The following is a 22155-nucleotide window of genomic DNA, read 5'->3' as shown; positions in this document are numbered from 1 at the left end:
TGGGTGTCATCTGCAAAATTAGTGTAGATGACACCCATATCATCAAGTGCTGAGAATAGGAGTTTGGCGTAGGCATTGTAGAGGGTCGGGGAGAGGCATGAACCCTGGGGTACTCCGATAGGGATGGTTATGGGGTCTGCCGCCTCTGTGCCAATGGCGACTCTGGATGTACGTTCAGATAGGAACGATTTGACCCAGAGGGTGGCGTTGTTGGAAAAGCTGAAGTCTTTAGCTAATGTTTCACAAAGTTTATCATGATCTACAAGGTCGAACGCTGCTGACATATCTAGCAGCAACAATATAGCCATTTTTCCTGAGTCTCTGATGGTGTCTATTTGTATTTTTAGGTCGGTGAGAGCAGTTTCAGTACTGTGGTTAGGTCTGAAGCCGGATTGTCTATCTCCTAGGAGTTTGTTCTGTTCGAGGTGGGTTTGTACTTGGCTATACGCTATTTTGTCGATAATTTTTAGAAGGAATGGAACTGTGGTTATGGGCCTATAATTTGTTGTAATAAGAGGGTCCAGTGTTGTTTTTTTTAATAAGGGTGTGACCCAGGCTTCTTTGATGCTGGCTGGGACCACATTCGTGTTGAAGGATGCATTAACGAAATTGGTAATGATGGGGGTGAGGGTGGGGGCACATAGTTTGACTAGATGTGCCGGGAAGTTGTCCCCTTTGCAACTAGACGCTTTCAACTTCCCTATTGTATTGAACACTGTTTCTTGGGAGACTGGCGAGAAATGGAAGGTTGGGGTCTTACGTTCTATGAGGCTGGTGGTTAAGTCTGTCTTGATAGGTTTTTCTGCTAGTATTGTTCTTTTAGTGACAATTTTGTTTTGTAATAGTTTAATTTTTGCGGCCAGTGCGTCTTGGATGGTAGTGCACCACTCTTTGCTAGGTTTAACAGGGTTGATGATAGGGATGGGGTTTTCCAGTTCTTTGAGGATGGAAAATAGTTCTTTTGCGTCAGATGCTGCATTAGTAATCCTGTTGTTGAGGGCATTTGCTTTCTCCAGCATGGGGTCTGGCATGGATTCACATGCTCATGAATATTCCCCGTCGTCAGGCTGGGAATCCTCGGTAAAGAAAAAACCAGTATCAGTTTCGTTTCTGATCTGTCTTTCGTAGTAATAACCAATCACTGGTCTCTGCGTCATACTGACCACAGCCAATGACTGCCCTCTACCTAAGCACCGCCTCTGGCAGCCATCTTCAGATTTTTACCGCACGTTCATGTGTTGGGATCCTCGTGCTATTGCTCTCGAGCGTTAGTGCTATTTTTTCGCGCTTTTTCACAAAAACTTCGATTCTTTCGGTCAAAAGAGCCTCAAGCTCCACCGATCCTACATCCGATCAACGGGGACCCGTGTCGGATTCATCTGTGCCCCTCAAGGGTGAAGATTTCGTCGAGCTACACTTCGGAGGACTCCAGAAGCTTCTCAGGCCCGGTCTCGGAGATGGCCCAGGAGAAGGGAAGCTCGACGCCCGGAAAGCTGTTCAGGGCCTGCCCTGGATGCCAGCTGCAGAACGTCTTCAAGGAGGACGAACACTCTTTCTGCCTTTACTGCCTTCATGGGGACAAGACGCACGTGGAGAAGGACTGTGCGTTTTGCGGCAACATGTCGGAACGGACCATGAAGGACCGCCATCAACGTCTCGCCAGCTGGCTGGAGGGTAAGAGCCCGTCTGGCGAGAAGAAGAAGAAATCTGAGCGGTCTTCTAAGACCTTTGAGGGCGCCCCGGCGACGGGGGCCCAACATAAGGCCAAGCACCGCGAGTCCGCTGGCACCGGGAGCGCCGAACGGTCGGGCTCTACGGGCGCCAGGCAGGGCGCACCCTCCCCGGCACCATCAACCACGAGCCAACGCTCTGGGTCGGGTAAGAGGAAGGCCGAGCACCCGGCGAAGCTCCTGGAGAGACCCCGGTCGAGCTCTAAGGCAGAGGAGGAGCGTGGCAGTGCCCCCTCCCTCAAGGATAAGGCGGTGAGCGCACCTAAGGTGGTGAAGGCCTTGATCCATTCGACCAAGCCCTCTATCGAGACGGTCGCGGCGGCCCTGGCCCAGCCTGTGGAGGCTGCACCAGTGGTGGCGGCCTCGGGGCCCAGAATCTCCCTGCCTCCTCGGAGGGAGTCTTCTTTCGTGCCCATCGATAGGACCCCCGTGAAACCCTCCGTGGGGAAGAAGGGGGGGCAGGGCGTCGTCGTAGATTCGGCCTCAACCTCAGAAGAGGAACTGATCGAGGTCTTAAGCCACGGCCTAGGCGTGGAACAAGACCAGCCCGTCGGAATGGGCCCCGACGCAGGTGACGACGACGACATCGTCGAGGATACCGACGGGGCCCCTGCTCGCCCGTCGGATTCCCCTCTGCCAGCGCCGCAAGACAACTCAGCGGCCATTTTGTTGGCTATACAGTCCTTATGCTCCGAGATAAGGACGAGACTACCGTTACCGACGGAGGAACCTCTCCCGTCGGGGGATCCAGAACCGGGACCTTCTGGTGTTCCCCCTACCAAGAAAAGAAGGATCCATCCACCGCCTCCTTTTCAACCGTCGCGCCCCGTCCAGCCCTCCTCCCCGTCCACCCGAGGGGATGATACGGGGACTGACACGGCAGCGACGGGTACGGACGACGAGGCATACGACGAGGATTTTCCGTCGTCGCCTCCCACCAGGGCTTCTCCGCCCGACGAGATTGGATCGTTCCACTCAATGATCGCCAGGGCATCCGAGCTTTTCCAACTCTGCCCTGAGGAGAAGAAAAAGGAAGGCTTCCTTTACCAACGACGCGAGACCAAGAGGAAGACGGTCCTCGCAGTGCCTCTGTTGGACGACATTTGGGATGAGGGCCTTTCCCTCCTCAAGAACCCTTCCACGACGCCAGCGCTTCCCCGCCGGACGGCGAGGGAAAGAAATTGGATGCCATGGGACGCAGAGTCATCTCATCGGCGGCGACGACGATTAAAGCGGCCAACGCCTTGGCTATCGTGGCCCGCTACGACAGGGAACTCTGGTACAAGATAGCTCCCCTGCTGGATTTTCTGCCGGACGACAAGAGGGCGGAGGCCCTTGAGATCCTGCAGGAAGGTGAGGTGGCCTCGGACCACGCCATCACCGTGGCGACGGACATCGCCGACACTGGGTTCCGCCAGATGGGCAACGGCGTTTGCCTTCGACGTCGCGGATGGCTCAAGGCTACGGACTTTCGACAGGACGTCCAGACCAGGGTCCTGGACATGCCCTTCGACGGGAACAACCTGTTTGGGAAGACAGTGGACGATTCCCTTCAGGCCATCAAGGCGGATACTGAGACGGCCCGGGCCCTTGGAGTACTGCAGCAACGGCGGACGCCCTTTCGGAGCGGCGGAGGCAAGGGCGCCTCCAAAGGTTCCGGCGGCGGTTTCGCTTCCTACCGTCAAGCGGCCCGCTCGTCGTCGCAAGAGGCCTACAGAGGACGAGGCAAGTCTGGCGGCCCCCGCCGTCGTCGCCAAGGAGGCCAAGGCGGCAAGGCCGCGTCCAAGCAGGATTGAACCGGCCGTGGGGTCGGGCCCCCACCGGAGCACCCCGGTGGGAGGCCGGCTGGCGGGCTTAGTCAGCGTGTGGGAGTCCATCTCCACCGACCGTTTGGTGCTGGACGCCCTGGCCCGGGGCCACGCGCTCGAGTTTCAAAGAAGGTGCCCGCGCGTCCCCCCCGTGGCCAGGAAAGAACTTCACGTCCCTCAACTTCTCCTGGAGGTAAAGGCGATGCTCAGAAAGGGCGCCATCGAACTCGTCCCAAAGAGGCTTCGGGGCTCCGGAGTCTACTCGCGTTACTTCCTCGTGAAGAAGAAGACGGGAGGATGGCGCCCCATCCTGGACCTGCGACGCCTGAACAAGTTCATCAAGGCGCAGAAGTTCCGGATGGTCACCCTCCAGCACGTCCTGGGTCAGCTGGAGGAAGGAGACTTCCTATCGTCGTTGGATTTGGAGGATGCCTACTTCCACATTCCCATCCTAAAGGGGCACCGAAAATTCCTCAGATTCGTGGTCCAAGGGCGTCATTACCAGTTCAAAGCCCTTCCCTTCGGACTGCGGTCGGCACCCAGGGTTTTCACCAAGTGCCTCGCACCGGTGGCGGCGCAGCTGCGCCGCGAGGGGATTCACGTCTACCCCTACCTGGACGACTGGCTCATCCGCGCCAAGACGAGGGAGCTCGCCGTGGTCCACACGGCAAGGACCGTCCAACTCCTCACGGACCTGGGATTCTCCGTGAACTACGCCAAATCCCACCTGGTGCCCGCGCAAGTCGCACTGTTTCTGGGAGCGAGGCTCGACACAGTGTCCCTTCTGGCCTCCCCGTCGGAGGAGAGGACCAGGACCATCTTGGGCAAGGTGCAACGGATGTTGGTGGCCGACGCGGCCAAGGTGAGGTCCATCAAGTCCCTCCTCGGGATGATGTCTTCCTGCATCTACCTCATTCCCATGTGCAGGCTCCGGATGCGCCCGTTGCAAGAGTTCCTGGATGCGCGCTGGATCCAGACGACGGGCAGCTTCGAGGAAAGGATCAAGCTCGACGAGAGTTTCCGACGAGCGATACGGTGGTGGGGCACCCGCGCGCATCTGACGGCGGGCATGGACTTCCAGACCCCAGCCCACCAGGTGACTGTGACCACGGATGCCTCCCTAGAAGGGTGGGGAGCGCACACCGAAAATCTGCACGCAAGGGGACTCTGGCTCCCGACGGAGAAGTCCCTGCATATCAACGTCCTGGAGCTCCGTGCAGTGTTTTGGGCCCTCAGGTCCTTCCTTCCGTCCCTCAAGGGCAAGGTGGTGAGGATCTTCACCGACAACACCACCACCATGTTTTACATCAGGAAACAGGGCGGAACCAGGTCCCCAGCGCTGTCCAAGGAGGCGCAGGACCTGTGGCATTGGGCCGTCGCCCAAGGGATTCTTCTGGTGCCGTTTCATCTGGCAGGGATAAAAAACACCATCGCCGACTCACTCAGCAGGGAGCTGCGCTCGTGCCACGAGTGGGAACTACGGCAGGATCTGGTGGATCGCCTCTTCCGACGGTGGGGCACACCCCAGATCGACCTGTTCGCGACGGCGACGAACACCAAGTGCCGGAGGTTCGCCAGCAGGTTTCCCCAGACGAGGAGCATGGGCGATGCTTTCTCGTTCCCCTGGGAGGGCCTGTTCCTCTACGCGTTCCCTCCCTTGCCTCTGCTAATCCGGCTCGTCAACCAGCTCAAGAGGTCACGGTGCAGGATGATCCTCGTCGCACCTGCGTGGCCGAGGCAGATATGGTTCCCGGACCTTCTGGACTTGTCGGCGTCCCCGCCAATCAAGCTGCCGGCGGACGCGGATCTACTCTCCAGGGAAGGAGGCGCCATCCTCCACCACGACCCGAAGTCGCTGAACTTGCAGGCCTGGCTCCTGCAGCGCTAGAGTTTGGAGGATACGACATACCGGCCGATTGCAGAGAGGTTCTTGCAAAGGCCAGGGCGTCCTCGACTCTTGAATGCTACGGACACAAATGGAAGAGGTTCTCTGTCTGGTGCTACGCACAGAAGATTAACCCTCTACGGATTACGGCTCCCCAAGTGCTGCCGTACCTGCTGACGCTGGCCAAAGCTGGTCTGGCACACGCGTCCATCAAGATTCATCTTGCTGCGATCTCCCGATACACCAGAACCACGGGCCGGACGTCCTTGTGGTCTCATCGTCTGGTGAAGGAGTTCATGAAGGGACTGTTCAGATCGTTCCCGCCGGTGAAGGCTCCGGCCCCGGCGTGGGAGCTCAACGTGGTGCTGACCAAACTCATGGGACCCCCGTTCGAGCCTCTGCACTCGGCCCCGTTGAAGTTTCTATCGTGGAAAACAGCTTTTCTCGTGGCCATCACCTCCGCACGACGAGTGGGAGAGATCCAGGCCCTTTCCTGCAAGGCCCCGTACTTGACTTTCCACGACACGAGGGTAGTGCTCAGGACGCACCCCTCCTTCATGCCCAAGGTACCGTCGGACTTTCATCTCAACGAACCCTTGGTGTTACCTGTGTTCTTCCCGTCGCCTTCGTCGCCGGCTGAGAGGACTTTGCACTCGCTGGATGTAGCTAGAGCGCTGAAGTTCTACGTGGACCGCACGAAAGGTTTTCGGAAGACGTCACAACTCTTTGTGAACTTTGGACCTGTCAATCAGGGGAAGGCTCTCTCGAAGGCTTCCATCTCCAGATGGCTCTCCGGCTGTATCATGTACTGTCACCGGTTGGCAAACCGACCGCTGCCTGGCCGTCCGAGAGCCCATTCCACCAGAGCGATCGCAGCTACCACGGCGTTCCTATCTGGTGTGCCCCTGCTGGACATATGCAGGGCTGCTACGTGGAGGTCGACGCACACCTTCACGAAATTCTACTGCGTCGACCGGGATTCCAGGGAGGAGTCCAGGGTCGGCCAAGCAGTGCTGCGCAACCTGTTCGCCTGAGGTGAGCCTGGTGAGGAGGTAAGATGCTTAATGTTGAGTTGATGTGATGCTTAATGTTGAGCCTTTGCCACCTCCCGTGGTTGTGCATGTGTGTACTGCTATGTATTCTTTATTCATGAGCATGTGAATCCATGCCAGACCCCATGCTGGAGAAGGAACAAGTTACTTACCTGTAACTGTTGTTCTCCAGCATGGGTCTGGCATGGATTCACATGCGAACCCTCCCGCCTACCCCTCTGCGGCTCTTCACTTGGTCATACTGCCACTTCACGTGCTTCCAAATCTGAAGATGGCTGCCAGAGGCGGTGCTTAGGTAGAGGGCAGTCATTGGCTGTGGTCAGTATGACGCAGAGACCAGTGATTGGTTATTACTACGAAAGACAGATCAGAAACGAAACTGATACTGGTTTTTTCTTTACCGAGGATTCCCAGCCTGACGACGGGGAATATTCATGAGCATGTGAATCCATGCCAGACCCATGCTGGAGAACAACAGTTACAGGTAAGTAACTTGTTCCTTATGAGCAATAATGGCTGCTTTGTAAGTTTTGTTTGCTGAGTTGAAGGCATTGGCTGTTTCAGTGGTATGGGATTTGTTGTGGCGGTGTTCAAGCCCACGTTTAGTTCGTCTAAGTGCTACCAGTTCCTCGTCAAACCAGAAGGAGGATTTTTTGTCCGCTCTTCTGGTTTTGGTGATGCAGGGAGCTAAGGCATCTATTGTATTAGTGAGACAATTATGGTAGGTGTCTGCTAAAGAGCATGGGTTATCATTAGTGATCAATTTATCTGTGAGCGAATTTTTAAAAATTGGGTTCAGGACTTCAGCTGATAATTTGCGAATGTTCCTAGTTGCATAGGTGTCCAATGTGGTGGGCTTGGGTGATTCGGGTTCGTTACACTCGATGGTAAAGTTGATGGCATGGTGGTCTGTCCATAGTAGAGGGGTTATTGTTTCTATGGAGACTGCAGTATTAAGAGATAATACCCAGCCCAGTGTTCTTCCTTTGGTGTGGGTGGGTACATTCACTAGTTGTACAAATAACATATCTTTAAGGGCATTGTGAAGGGCATCTGCTTTATGATCTAGAATGTCATTGAATCCGAGGTTCAGGTCTCCAAGGATGATACATTTAGTCTTGGGTTTGATTAAGGGCGTTAGTAGCAGTGGTATATCTAGATCTGGTTGAGAGTTATTATTCGGAGCTCTGTATATAGTTATATTCTTTTCCCTCTCTCCTTATCGAGAGATGCACTTGTCTGTGCCTGATCCTTTCCTTCATTATCACATCATTGCGTCTTCCCTTGCCCCTCGGGACTAGGGATGTGAGATTTTTGTCCTTATCCTTCCCTTGATTTTTTTTCACTGCTGTATGTAGTTGACTCATAAGCGGGGTTGCTGTACCCTGTGGCTGCTTTAAGCTTCCTTAACGGGTAGAGTCCCTTAGGCTTACTTCCCTCGGTTCCTGTTTCAGGCGGGGCAGGTGTCGCGGTAGGTGTCTCACCCCTCTCAGTGCATATATTTAGTATCCAAGCTGCTGGAGGCTCTTCCTCCTTTCCTTGTTCTTATATGTTTCACAATTTTGAGAATAGCACAGCGTTTTCTAACTTCTTGCTTGTAAATGTGGCATGCAAGTAAGTTGCCACGTGTTGTAAGACGGCTTTAGATAAAGACCCATCTTGTGGCCACGGCATAAACATCTTGTGGGCAGTACCTTTAACCCACTCAGTGCTATGTTTCTTAAGCTTGGGTGCGTGTTTTGGCAGTTGCTTGCATAAGTGTGCTGTTGGAGTAATGTCTTCCATGCTTAAATCTGTTTTTAACGATATCTTTATGCAATTTCAACACTCCCATCACTATGAGCGAGCACCAAATACCGCAAGCTCCAATCCAATCTTTTCCTGCCAGAACTTTTGTATCACCAATTTACTTCAAAAACATCAATTCATGTGCGATTCCCTCTCAACTATAGAATCACGAAAAAACCCTATTTGATTTCAACCAGTACAAGACAAAATTTCTTACATGTGACATACAACACAACAGGTACAACAGAAATTTGACGGACTGGACACATATATCTCTGCCTTCTAATCAATACCCCGACATGGAGTTTAAACAAACTCCTTTTATGACGTCTTTAATCGTCATAGTAGCCTAGTTTTTCCCTATTATGTGGGACTATGAGTTCACGTTTCTTCTGACCGCTATATTAAAGCGCAGGAAACAAGGTGTATCCTTTACCTCGGGTGTCCTCCCCGGTAGCCTCTCTCTTTATCTCGGGTGTCCTCCCCGATATCCTCTCTCTTTATCTCGGGTGTCCTCCCCGGTATCGTCTCTCTTTATCTTGGGTGTCCTCTCCGGTATCCTCTCTCTTTCTCGGGTGTCTACCCTGGTAACCTTTCACTTCTCGGGCGTCTGACCCAGTATCCTTTCACTTCTCGGGTGTCTGACCCGGTATCCTTTCACTTCTCGGGTGTCTAACCCACTATCCTTTCATTTGAAACACTACTGTCCTTCACGATTCTCATTTTATTCTGCTGGTTTCTTAATCATTTGCCATATTTCCCTGCGTAATGGCTGCCTTTAATTTCCTAGAGGTCATCTGTCTCTGCCTCCACAATAATAAAATCTTTTAACTTTCACCCAAAAAATCTCCTTGGCCTTCTGCCGCTTTCATGCCTCAAATTGTGCTTGTGTCTAAGTGAGGCATGTCCTACATAAAACATGCTATCCTTGGTAACCTAAACACTATCACCATGCTTTCATGCTTTGTCATTCAAACCTTTCTTCGTCCATCTAAATCCTATGATACCTGAATCACAACTGATCGTCTCAAATCACAAAGGGTTTTCCCTATTTATTAAAAAATGTTCTCCACTCTGGCCGTTAAGGCCTCAAAAATTATAAAATACCACCCCTGGTATGACACCATTCAAACTGTCCTACCACTCACGGTGGAGCTCCTGGAAAAAGGCTTTTAGGAGCACCCGTAAAACCCCCTTCACTACATTTGTGCTATCCTCGAAATTCCCCAAAAGCAGGTCACAGATGTCCCAGTAACCCACTTCAGTTTCAGGGGGCATTCTAAGTCAAAATAATAGAAAACATGAATGGCAATGGACCATTCAGCTACAGGGCAATGCCTGCTCCTGCCCGCATGTTATTTAAAAACCCCATGTAAAATCACTTGCTCCTCATCTCATGACGTTCGTCAATACGTCCTTTAATTCCAACACTATTTCTGTAGCTGTGAAACAACCCTTGTGAGCGTTGTCTCCACTCACCCTTGTTCATGACATGCCAGATTACATGCTACGGTCTGTTTTGTTGCACTTATCATTTGAGTGCCCTTGCTTCCTCTTCACTACCACATTTACTAATGCCACCGGCCCTTTTCTTTCCCCGCAATACTTACAAAACCTGCTCATTCATTTCCCGTGTCATTATCAGTGTTAAATTGTATTACTACACTGTCATCCTTGCAGGCATCTTACAAAACCTTCACAGGCTCTAAAAAGTGCGGAGTGATGCTGTGTGCAACTCTCAGTATTCTTTACTCCCATACCTCGAAAAATTCCCGTCCTACTCTGAAAGGCAGATCTTTTTGAGATTTCGCTTGAACCTTCTCCCAACTAGGGAGGTGCTGGGGAGAAGGTCCAAAAAAAGGGAAGATGGGTTAACTCTGTGCCGATGCTGTGGTTTGGAGGTAGAAACTCTACAGCATTTGGTAATGAGTTGTGTTCCACTCTCGGCCTCCAGAGAAAAATGGTTGGGAAAACACTTCGAGAACTTCGAGACAAATCCTCTGCACGAGAGGTGGACCATTTTAAGATGGGGAGGAAAAGTATCTCTGACTTTGGCACTGTTTCCTCCCTATATAGATGTGTAATTCTTAGTTTTTGTCTTTTTTCCTATTCTGTTTTAATTAATGAACTATTTGCATTTAAAGTCTTCTTGCTAAATAAAAAAAAAAAGAATACACATTACTCACGCTATACGAGCTACTCACTGGCTCCCCGTGGAGGAAGGGTTAATTTTAAAATCACAAATGTATGTCTCACACAGCACCAGTATATCTAACTGATGCTGTTACTAGGGTCAGTTCAGCCTGACCCAAACAAAGTCACCATGTCACTCAACTACAAGTCCCATTAACCAAAAGAGCTACTGCCAAAGGGCTAAACTCCCCCGCCTTGTCCCCAGATCATGGAATGCTTTCTCTAGTGGACTTAGAGCAGAACCATACCTCCTCATTTTTTCGCAAAACCCCTCAACCCGACTTTGATAACCTACCCCTATCAGTTCCCCTAGCAGTGTCTACACTCATCCCCCTGTTGCTAAATTAACCTCTATGCTGTGTTTTACTCAATCTCTACCCTATCCGGTGTGAGCTAAGCATGCAGCTCATTTATTGTAATCACAATATATATTTATCTGTCCTATAACTACAGGCGAAGCCTTGCCATGCAACCCCTTGTGTACGCCATTTTATTGTAATCTGCAAGCCCCTTCTTTGTAATAGCACCACAATGTCTAAGGGCTTCTGTGTGATTAATGAATTCTAATACACAAATAAGTAAAGGTTTTATTTTTTTCACGCATTCAACCCTTTCCTTTCTACTAAGAATTGCTCATTCCTTGCCAGACTACAGTAGGCACAATAGATGTTTTTATGGGAGGGTAAGCGGGGCACCTGCCCAGGGCCCCCACAAGGCTGCCTGATCTAAAGTAAGATTCAATTTTTCACCAGGCTTAAATAGCGCACGCCAGGAGATTTTATTGCATGCTGCTGAGGCTCTAAACCCATTGCCTGTCTGTTTTGGCAAGTACATTCTGCCTTGATCAATTAATCATGTAATGCCTTTTGTTTTCACTATGGAATAGATAGTTTGGGTAGCACAATCTCTGTAGCATTATTTCCTTCCCGTGGGAATATTGCTGATGTCGTGCAATAACCAAAGTTGAAATCCATATCCATCCACGATGGTTCAGAAGTTAGCTCAGTGTGTTAAGCACTCATTGCAGAGGTATGTGTTCATATGAAAGATTAGAAGGGCACATTCCAGTAAGGCTGGCTGAACCGTCCCTCTGTCTGAAGTTTATAAACATTCCTGCATATTTACTTGGTTTTGCAGCACAAGAGGTGCAATTTAACAGCACTGCTCCTGCACCAGATAGGGGTTGAAATTAGTTTGTTCAGATGGGGCATTCTTGAAACCTAAGCAATCCCTTCAAAAGATGTGCATAACCTACTAGTCCAAGGGGTAAATAAGTATGCAAATTCAAGACTGTGCAGCCAAAGTGTATATGCTTGTATCCTGGCTTTGCCAGCAGACGATACAGTGATCCTGGTCAACTCATATAGGATCCCTTGCATTACTGTGCTGTCTTCTGTGAGGTTTGCCCACTTGCATGCTGGTGGCCTCGTTTAGCTCATTGCTTGGTATTTCTTCTTGTGTAGGCCATTTGAGTGGCAAAAGCCATTGTTTTGGAACTATTTAAAGCTTAAAAGTACGAAAGACGTACATAGATTAAATCTGTTACTTCACATCGAATGGTATGCTGGTACTTCCCTTCATAATGGAGAGAATGAAGCTAGAATCATTCCCACTTTGTGTAACACTCATCTGTAATATTTTGGTTTTAAAATTGTCAGGTTTGGAAATGCGATTTGCGTACTTTGCAAGTCAGTTTTATAAAATTAGATTGTTTTAGTACATGTTAAAAGCTGGAAGAGAAAGTGTTCAAATGCAGGAATTGCAATATTGGCACAAATCCAAGCTTCACCCCTTAAACACTGTGTGATCCTGGGCATCTCATTTAATCTTTTATTGCCTAACATCTCAGAATTGCCAGTCCCTAAACCTTTCAAAACCGTCAGCCCTTCAGGGTGATTTTCTTCTCAGGGTATGTTCTTCATAAAAGCATTGCTCATAGTTTTACTGGCTATAGGGTTGCTTCTACTATAACAGTGTGCATTGATATACTGCACACCATGGGCACTTGTTCCCTTGATCTCTAATGGCAACACTATTTGAAATCCATGTTCCACTCCTAATCTCAGTCTGTCTGGCTAGAGACACCTTCCTGGCAGCTTCCAATCTGCATTCACTATCCATGCTATGCTATATGCAGCTTTCTCCTTCTTAACGGTCTTCTCCATCCATGCTTGAGCACTTTTGCATTCTCTGAGGCAGCTAATGTGAGTTCTCTGCCTATTCTGGGTTACATGTACCTTTTTTTACCTTTACATACAGTCCTTCATTAATACTACAGGCTGCATACCTTCCTGGATGCTATTTGATAAAAAGTATCTTGTTTCTATACTAGAAGAGAAGCAACCTCTTCGTAGATTGCCAATGTTGGCCTTCAAATGCTATTTGTTTTTCATTCCGATAGAGCAGGAACAGAGAGGGTAGGGGACTTAAAGGGCACAAACATGCTTATCTTGAAGGCTGCAAGGCAGGATAAGTATGTATCACAGAGAATAAGGCCTCTAGGCAATACTGAATATTCCCATACAGATGGCTCTCATAAGACAGGAGAGAGCACACAGGCTATCAATAAACAAATGCATTTTTTGTTAAACTCATTGGCAGCACGCAAAAGATGTCTTTTTGTCCGCGATCCCCTTAATCTTTATCAGAATGAATCACTCTTGTTAGTCCACCAGACCCTCAAGGTCAGACCAATATATATATTCACCTATTTTTGAAACTCCACAACTGGGGGCCTAGCTTTAGTCCTCCGGCTCCTAAATCTGGAACGCCCGCCCACCAGTACTAAAAAATGAAAGAATTCTGCATTGCTTTCATCAACAGGCTGGAAGCATTAATATACAATCGAGCCCCTTCCTAATTACCTCATGTTAAATAGCTAGGCTGGCTCTAGAAATGCCATCCATGTGTTCATTCTTCTCTTGTTCAATGTATCCCTGCACTAGCACCATTGCATCCTCTGCACTTGCGCCAAAAATGCCACTGGGCTAATGTGCGCCTACACGCTTAAATGACTACCACTGAAAGGTGCCTATTAAAATCACACCACAGCTGACATATTTTTCTAAACTCACGTGCCAGTTAACTTTTTTAGGCACATCCGGACAATCTCTGGGGCTGTCCTACCGTGAAAACACATTCATTTTCCTGTTTGCAAAATAGTCCTTATTTCTAGATTGACGCCTTTTATTCCCAGGTGTCTGTGTATTCCGTGTTTGCATATTGCTGAGCTAGTATGTACCCCCACTTACTTGCCCGCTGATCAACAAATTCATTTGCATGTAATGCGCATTACTGCAACACATGAACCACACTCACTTGAGCGTTTTCCAGATCACTGAAACAGCCTAACAATGACATCGGTTGTTAGCGTGTCTCCTTACCACATAGAAATAATGTGTGTATTGACGACCACGAGTCATAATGAAAATGTAATGACCCAACCAGATCTGAGCCCTGCGTTTACCAGCCATCCCACTGAAATATCTAGCTGCTGCCCTTATTAATAAATATCCCCTTACCGCTGGGTTATTACATGGATAAGCTGCAACTACACTTGTGAAGTTTTCCAAATTCCAAGTCCGGGCATCTTATTCCATAATTTGCAACAATGCTCAGAATGATTCTTTGCATTCTGCGATCTGTTTTTCGCACCTTGTTTCCCAATGAAATAAAGCCTGTCTTTTTCAGTACTCGTTTGGGTGCGACAAATACAACCTTGCAAGGCGCGATCATTTGTTTTTCTTTCAACCTGGTGCAATCGTTAAGCTTGACAGAGCTTATCTTACAGAACTGTCAACGCACATCCCATTCTTCATAAATCACCGTATTTATTCTCGTGGGCCATAATGAAAGCATGTTTCCTTTCTCTTGTCATCCCACTTACCATTAGTTTGAGGCTCTGTTTTTTGCTTTAAAAAAAACTCGTTCAAAAGGACACTTCTGCACAGTGCATCTCTCTCTAACAAACTGTAGTCTAAGCACAACATCACTCTTCTCTCCTTGTCTTGTGTTCCCAAAAACATAATTTATTTTTTTATAATCTACAAAACAACCGTGCCTATACTTTTAAAATTCATTTTCTAAAGATGCACTTAGTTTCAAACTCACACACAGACTGAAATTCCACAATACTGCCCTTCTTATCTCCCCTCATCAAATCCTTTCTTTAAACAGGCACCGTTCTCATTAATCATTTTACACCCAATGCGATATTCAGTTCTTTCAACTCTGCGCATTTCAGTGCCCACACACAAAGAACAGCCCCTTTAAATCACTTATAACTTTGTCATTTAAATGTGAAAAACTATCGTTCTTAGCACGATTCATCAGTTATCTTGTCTACTACAAGGAAATCACAAATTTAACTCCATAGCTGCTGGTTTGAATTTTTTTTTTTTTTGTGTTGGGTTACAGTGCAACAGCTTTTTACACTTATCTCAGAACTGTTTAACTCTTTTGAGATGAAATCACCACAAATTTGTGTGCCTTAAATCATAGCATCTGATCATCTATCTTAATGTCATTTTTTGGCAATTTCAAAACCTTGGCTGGATGCCAATTTTTTGATTAGCTTGAAAATATCATTTTTATATTAGTTCCAATGTTTTTACAGTGCACACAGACAGTTATGCCATAAAATGAACCACATGATTGGCCATAACATGCAACAATTAGACACACAACATAACATGACATGTGAAAAAGTCAGACACGACTCTGGCCAGCTGCATGCATGTCTGCCCCTCATGAATATTTTACTCTTGTTATTGATTTTTAAATGCTGTTAATGTTTTGGTTTGTTCCGAAATCTGGACTGCCATTGTTCTCTTTCACTGAAAATGTACCATATATATATATAAATATATGTTCCCCTTTCTGCCATATTGTTCTTCCTCCCCGTGTCCCTGTCTCTATCGGCTAGGACAGTTGCAGTCTGCCCCATCCCTATCTTATTTTCTATCCCCTTTACTCCAATTTTATCTTGGGCAGAACAGTATGGCTCACCTTAGTCTCTTAGTCGTGTTCGTCCTGTCCTGGCTCTTTTAAGATGCTTAAATCATAGGAATTTTTCTGTTTCTTCACTCATCTTTCCCACCATTCATCTTCCGACCCTCGTGATCACCGCCTTCTTCAGGTTTTCGTCTGGTCAGCTGCCCGTAGAAATGAGAAGGGACATGTTTATAAAACGGGTCCCTTCAGGCCCCGACTGCAGTCTCAATTACACTTCCATTGTCTACGGGGAGCTTCACAGTCTACTCAGCCGGAATGGCGAAGGACTTGTGATATTGCCAAAGACCTAGAGTTACTTTGTGTCGACGGCCAATATGTGTCATATCAATAATCAGAATTCAATAGCTGATGGTCAAAACCATCCTCCTCGCTACCAAGTGTACTGGAGGTCCGAGTGACCTCTGACAGGCCCATGGAATCAGAGCTCGCCCTCGAGTACCTTAAGACAAGATAGATGCACCTTGAGGTGGATGGGGTGCTGGATTCACATACTCCAACACCAATCAATAAGGACAACTCAATGATTCAGCAAAGAGACTGTAAAGTTCATCAAGTTTTATTTCATGCAATGCCGACACAGAGCACAAACAGCATTGTGGTCAAGTACATGGACTCCACGACCCCAGGTTCAAAACGGAACTCCCTCTTATAGCTCTCAGAGGGAGCATCCTGCCCCCACTCTCCCTACACAAGTCTAGGCAACCTCATCGTTAAGCGTTCGCTCACCGGGCAATTATTTTTTAATTGAACTAAACCTTCAAAAATGAATACAATCTGGCGCACATTCTTACCTTTTCCTGGTGCCCTGCCCAAGTATGGTTAATGCAGCTGGAACCTTTAGATACATTTCCAGACAAGGCCCAATTAGTTGTCTGGATTCAACACATTCGTCTACTTTCTGACAACATGGTAGCCTTGAATGTTTCAACTTCATAATTACCTCACAATACACGCTCTGAACATTTACTTCATTTCACTCATTTTAGCCACATTTTTAGTTACATGCATTTCCAGTAAAAGGCATTTGTCAGAGCTCTTTTCTGTCTGTGTACAGAAAACCTTATTATCCATTCTGTGCTTTGCCACCTTGGCACATCATGATAAAGACATTTTCAACCTTATAAACATGACGCCCTTTTGACTACTAGTTTATACTAAGACTATGAATACCATTTTCACATAATTACAACACCAAATCAGTCCATACGAATTTCCCTGTTTAGCTTTAAGTGGGGGTGCTGCCCCCTACAGCATTCAGTTGTTGATACCCTATCTTCATCTCAGCTCCCCCATTACAGAGGTTTTCTGGTTCTGTGAGTGCATAGATTCGACCACAAGGGACTTGTGCACCGGGTATGAGATCGATCTGACAATCATAAGGCCTATGTGGCGGCAGGGTATTGGCTTGTTCTTTCTGAAAAACGTCTTGAAAATCTTGGTATTCGCTTGGTAGAGTAGCTGTAACCCCCAGTACTACTGTTGCTGTTCCCTGAACAGATGTCTGTGAATCCTTTTTCTGCTTTTCTCTGTGGTAGCAAGTGAGAGCACAGTCGTCGGAAAAGGCCAACTTCTTTACACACCCGTTTATTTGAGGATTGTGAGCTACTAACCATGGCATCCCTAAAATCAACCGGAACTGGGGAGCCTTGATGAGGTTGAAAGCAATAGATTCTCGGTGCCCATCCTGGCACAGAAGGGTTAATACTGCTGTACATTGCTTTACTGGACCAGAAGCTATTTCAGTACCATCAACAGTGGTGACCTTTTCAGTATTCAGCTTTTTGCATAGGGGAAGCCCTATCTCTGCTGCCAGATCTTGGTCTATATAGTTTCCAACTGCCCCGCTGTCTATGTATGCTTCTATGGCATGCATCTGCGATGGTTGCTGGTGATGGATCGAAATCACATGTAATGCAAAGTGTGAGGTCCGTGGCTCATTTTCTTCGCTCGACAAACAGACCTTTACGCTTGCCGGGCTTGGTAGTTTTCCATCTCCTTGTTGTCGTCTTCCTTTTCTGTAGCTCCAACAGTTCTCCTCGGATGCTTTATTGGGCATTCTTTGAGGAAATGGCCTGGCTTTCCGCAGTATAGACATAATAGCTGTTGCCTCCTTTTGTCTGTTTCAGCCTTAGTTAAGGGAGCCCGTACCCCTCTAATTTGCATGGGTTCTACAGTATTCTCCGCTGAACGTGAGATATTGTCCTTTGACCGGACATACATGGCACGAGTGGCCAATCTCACCCGATCGACTTTTCGGTCCTGTAGCCTATGATCTAACTGAACAACAAGATTGATGAACTGTGCACAGTCTCTTGGTGGATTAACCACTTGTGCTAGGACGTCCTTTAATTCTCCCCGTAGACCCCGGTGGAATAATGTGGTCCTTTTATCTTCAGGCCATCCCGTTTCAACAACTAACCTATTAAAGGTCGCCCTATTAAATAACAAGTCTTGGTTTCCTTGACGGAGGGACAAAAGTTAATTATCCAATGCTTGTCCTTGGGTATGTCGAGCAAACAGTTTCTCCATTTCTTGCTGAAAACCTCTAAAGTCATGTAGCAGTGGATCATCCTGACTTACTAATGGTACAGACCAATCTGCAGCACTGCCACTCAGATATGATAAAACAAAGGCAACTCGTGACTGGTCGTTAGGAAAAGCCCCAGGTCTACAAAGGAAATGAAGACTACATTGGTTCATGAATGTTGCGTACTACTTTGGATCCCCTGCAAACCGTTGTGGTGGAGCTAAAGGAATTGTCCCAGGAAGAGTTATTTGTACCGGACTGGCTGGTGTTGTCACTGGCGGAACGCTTCCAGGTAAGGGGGCCTGTCCTGCCTGTGATTGGAGTAATTGTCTACTCAATTCCTCAGTACGATCTTTAGTAACTATCATTTCTCTCCTAAGGGCGTTGGTTTCTTGCCTGGCTGAATGTACTTCGGCACGTAGCTGCCCCAATAACTGGGCTAATTGGTCGGTTTCTGATGTTTCCATGACGTCCAGGTGGATAGTTATATGAGGCTTCGCGTTCTGTTACGCTCACCTGATATCCACGTGGACGCCACTCAGCCCTGCATGGAAAATTAGCACTCTCGAACCCTCTCCCTTGATAGTGTGTTGGACGAGGATAGCGCCTGCAATACAGGAGAATTGGATATAAGGCTTAAATGTCTCTCTTGGATTGATTCCCACCTCCCTCAGCCTCAAATTCCTCCCTTAAGTCTAGTCCCTCTCCTCACCTTAATATTAGATATGTTGTGCTCTCCGTCCTGCATCTCTGTGCAGGGGCGCATTGGAGGTGTGGGCGTTCTGCGACCTAGTTGCTTCACTGGTGCGTTGCCAGTGTTCGGGTCCAGGCCTGCTGTGACTCCGATTTGCTTGATGAGGTAGGTACTACTGTTTTACAGTCTTTTATCTTGTTTTTAATATCTATAGTTTCTTTCCCTCAGATGAGTTGGAGAGTTTTGGCGTTGCCGTGCTGTATAGGATGAGAATCCCAGCAAGGTGAGTGAATGCGCGGTGCGCAGCGCTTTCTTGCCTTTTCTTTTGCTAAGCTGTGCCTGCGCCGCTTCCTTTGCAGGTCGTTATTATGTTCCGGGCCGCTGTAATGTTCCGAGATCAAGGAAAGACTGCACCTGGTAAGTGGTTTTCGTTGTCCTTGCGCGGTCGTGAGCGAGTGCTCACTAATAATGTCTCTCTTTGTTTTTTTCAGGTTGCTTCAGCGTCCTGAAGATGGATGCGGCATTGTGATGAAGAATCCCCGGATCGCGTGTATTCAGGTGAGCAGCTGGTGGTAGTTTGAAGATGGAAGATTCAAGACCAAAGCCAGGCTGCTACTTACAGGTAAGCGCTCAATAATGGTGTTCTTCTTCTTCCAGATACAGGATTCAGCACGTGGCAGGATGCAAGTAACACTTTACATCAGAACTGGATACGGTGAGCGTTACGCTGCTAACTGCAGAATAACACTAAGCATGTGCTGTTTGGGTGTGGCTTATATAGCCCAAGTAAAGTAGTTCCAGGTAAAGTAGTCCCAGGCCCGGCCACACCCAAAATACTAGACCGCATAGCTCAGTTCTTTGAGACTGACCTATGTGAGTGCCTCCATGTTGTCACGCCTGTGCCACTGGCGCACACATTGGCAACCATCATGGACGATATGGTACTCGTTTATCTTCATAATACTCTTCAAACAACTCCTATTCACATTTTGGTCCTTAATTTCCATTTGTACGACATTGGTACTTTCCTATTTAATTCAGCTAACTACATGTACCATAATGCACTTTGCTACAGCTATCAATTCCTGGCCATTCCCATTCGTCAGTATTGGAACCACAATCCCCAGAAGCCCTAGCGATCAGTGCTGCTTCCACCATCTCAGGACCAGAGAGGGAGGAGACAGATTACCTTCAGGTGGGCTGCTCCAGGTGCTGCCAATTAGCCTGCCTCAGTACAGGGCAGGGCTGTATTTAAGCAGCTGCCTGCAGGAGCTCAGTCTCTTGCATCAAGAGTCCTCCCAGACCCTTTTTGCCTTGTGACTCGAATTTGTATGCTGTTCTTGTTGCTGCATTTTTCTGCTTTGATCCAGTGCTCTTTCGGGGCTGCCTGCCTTGCAGCCTGCTACACTCTGCTGCCTACAGCCCTGGTCCTCTGGGCTCCCTGCCTTGCAGCCTGTTACACTCCGCTGCCTACAGCCCTGGTCCTCTGGGCTCCCTTCCTCACAGCCCTGCTCCTTGGGGCTCCCTGCCTTGCAGCCTGCAACCCTCCGCTGCCTACAGCCCTGGTCCTCTGGGCTCCCTGCCTTGCAGCCTGTTACACTCCGCTGCCTACAGCCCTGGTCCTCTGGGCTCCCTGCCTCACAGCCCTGCTCCTCGGGGCTCCCTGCCTTGCAGCCTGCAACCCTCCGCTGCCTACAGCCCTGGTCCTCTGGGCTCCCTGCCTTGCAGCCTGTTACACTCCGCTGCCTACAGCCCTGGTCCTCTGGGCTCCCTGCCTTGCTGCCCTGCTCCTCTGGGCTCCCTGCCTTGCAGCCTGCAATTCTCAACTGCCTACAGCCCGGGTCCTCTGGGCTCCCTGCCTTGCCGCCCTGTTCTTTTGGGCTCGCTCCTTGCTGCCCTACTCCTCTGGGCTCTCTGTCTGCCGCCTGCTACAGCTCTCAGTCCTGCTCCTCTGGACTCTCTGCCTTGCAGCCTACTACAGTCCTCTGCAATCCACTACAGTTTTTCTGCACCTTGTGCCATCCATTACTGCAGACCTGCTTCCTTGTTTGCAGCCCCCCTATTTCCTGGCTGCTGCTCCCTTGCTCTCTTCCTTGTTTGCAACCCCTTGTACTTGATCCCTGTCCTTCTCTTCCTTGAGTCCTATGTCCTCCCCTTTAGTTTACCCATTTCTATTGTACTGTTTTTTCCTTCATTCCCTTCTGCTAGGTTTCTCTTAGACTTCCTTTTCCCTGGTTATTTCTGTTCTTGTCTCTCTTGTGTATTATGTTGATCCTTTGTACAGAGCTTGACTGTTGGTTCCCGGCAGGCAACCTCTGCCCCTTCCCTTGTCGCGTTTTCAGTGTTACAGACACCCACAGCTGTTGTTCCCAGCAATGAGCATACAGAGTGGGCCCCTGTAATAGTAATCTGTGCAGAAGGCTGGAGTTTCCAAAGGTCCGTGGAACACTCTTTTCCACTTCTGCATACACCCCAAGAGGGAATCCAGTTTGTTTGTATCTTTGTATTTCCTGCCTCTTTCTGTTCACAACTACAGTTGCCTACTTTTCTTTCTTGTTGAGTTTCCTGCTGTGTGTGTACTTATCTGTCACCTTACATCAGCACAGCCACCCAAACCATACCTGGGGGCCCTGTGCCACTCTTGACAGAGTGCCATCCTTGACACATGTAAACTGAAGTCCCAATCCAAATGTTGTGCTTCACATAACAGTATGAGCCTGGTGCCAAAGGCGCCAGGACTGGCTCCAAGAGAGTCCCTGATGGTGTTTTGTGACCTTTGAGGCCACAATGGAAGCCTGTAACCTGGCCCCAGCCGAAAGGCTGGTTTGGCCATAATGACCAGGGGCATGAATCATGACAGCTTGCCTTTATCCATGATTTGCTCGATTTGAATTTTTAAATCGAGGAGTGCAGTCTTGGTGCCGTGGCGTGGCTGAAACCGGATTGCCTTTTACCCAGGATATTATAATCTTCCAGGAATTGTTGTATCTGGAGGTATGCAACCTTGTCCAGTAACTTAAGCAGGAATGATGGGACAGTGGTGATGGGTCTGTAGTTGTTTGGCAAGTCGGGATCTAGAGATGTTTTTTTTAGAAGTGGGCAGACCCATGCTTCTTTGAGGGAAGGGGGGTCGAAGCCTTTGGAGAGAGATGCAGGCTGTGAACAGTGGGGCTAGTGGGTCTATACATTCTTTGATGAGTGCAGCTGGGCATATATCTCCCTTGCAAGAGGAGGGTTTGATGTGCTTCATGATGGTTTTGACTTCTGTTTCTGTGACTTGCCTGAAGGAGAAGGATTTGGAATCTTTGTTTACTGGGTGGGGTGTTGGGGCCTGTGGCTTGTGATCTTTGGGTAGAGCATTTGAGGTGGGCTTTGATTTTGTTTTTAAGGGTGTTTCTTTTACCTAGCATTGCTGTTTGTATATTGTTACACCGTGTTTTGTCGTTCACTGTTTCCTGTGTGTTG

At 48.4% G+C, this 22155-nt stretch overlaps 1 protein-coding gene and 1 long non-coding RNA gene across 3 annotated transcripts in view; one reads left to right on the top strand and one right to left on the bottom strand.

The window, feature by feature from the left end:
- LOC138450555 (uncharacterized) overlaps window positions 1-22155 on the bottom strand; it is a 212474-nt gene that overhangs the window by 31998 nt on the left and 158321 nt on the right. Inside the window, exon 3 of one of the 2 annotated variants that reach the window (XR_011260186.1) lies at window positions 15464-15609. The exons of the other annotated variant lie outside the window; for it this stretch is intronic. This is a non-coding gene — a long non-coding RNA (uncharacterized lncRNA). The remainder of the gene's footprint in view (window positions 1-15463; window positions 15610-22155) is intronic. 2 annotated transcript variants of the gene reach the window in all.
- LOC138450539 (interferon-induced transmembrane protein 1-like) overlaps window positions 1-22155 on the top strand; it is a 284430-nt gene that overhangs the window by 202417 nt on the left and 59858 nt on the right. The window lies entirely within an intron of this gene.

This window comes from Ambystoma mexicanum, chromosome 1p (genome assembly GCF_040938575.1).
Source record: "Ambystoma mexicanum isolate Mex_15411 chromosome 1p, UKY_AmexF1_1, whole genome shotgun sequence".
NCBI lineage: Eukaryota > Metazoa > Chordata > Amphibia > Caudata > Ambystomatidae > Ambystoma > Ambystoma mexicanum.
Note: the sequence above shows the minus strand (reverse complement) of the source record. Positions and strands in the feature narration are given on the sequence as shown.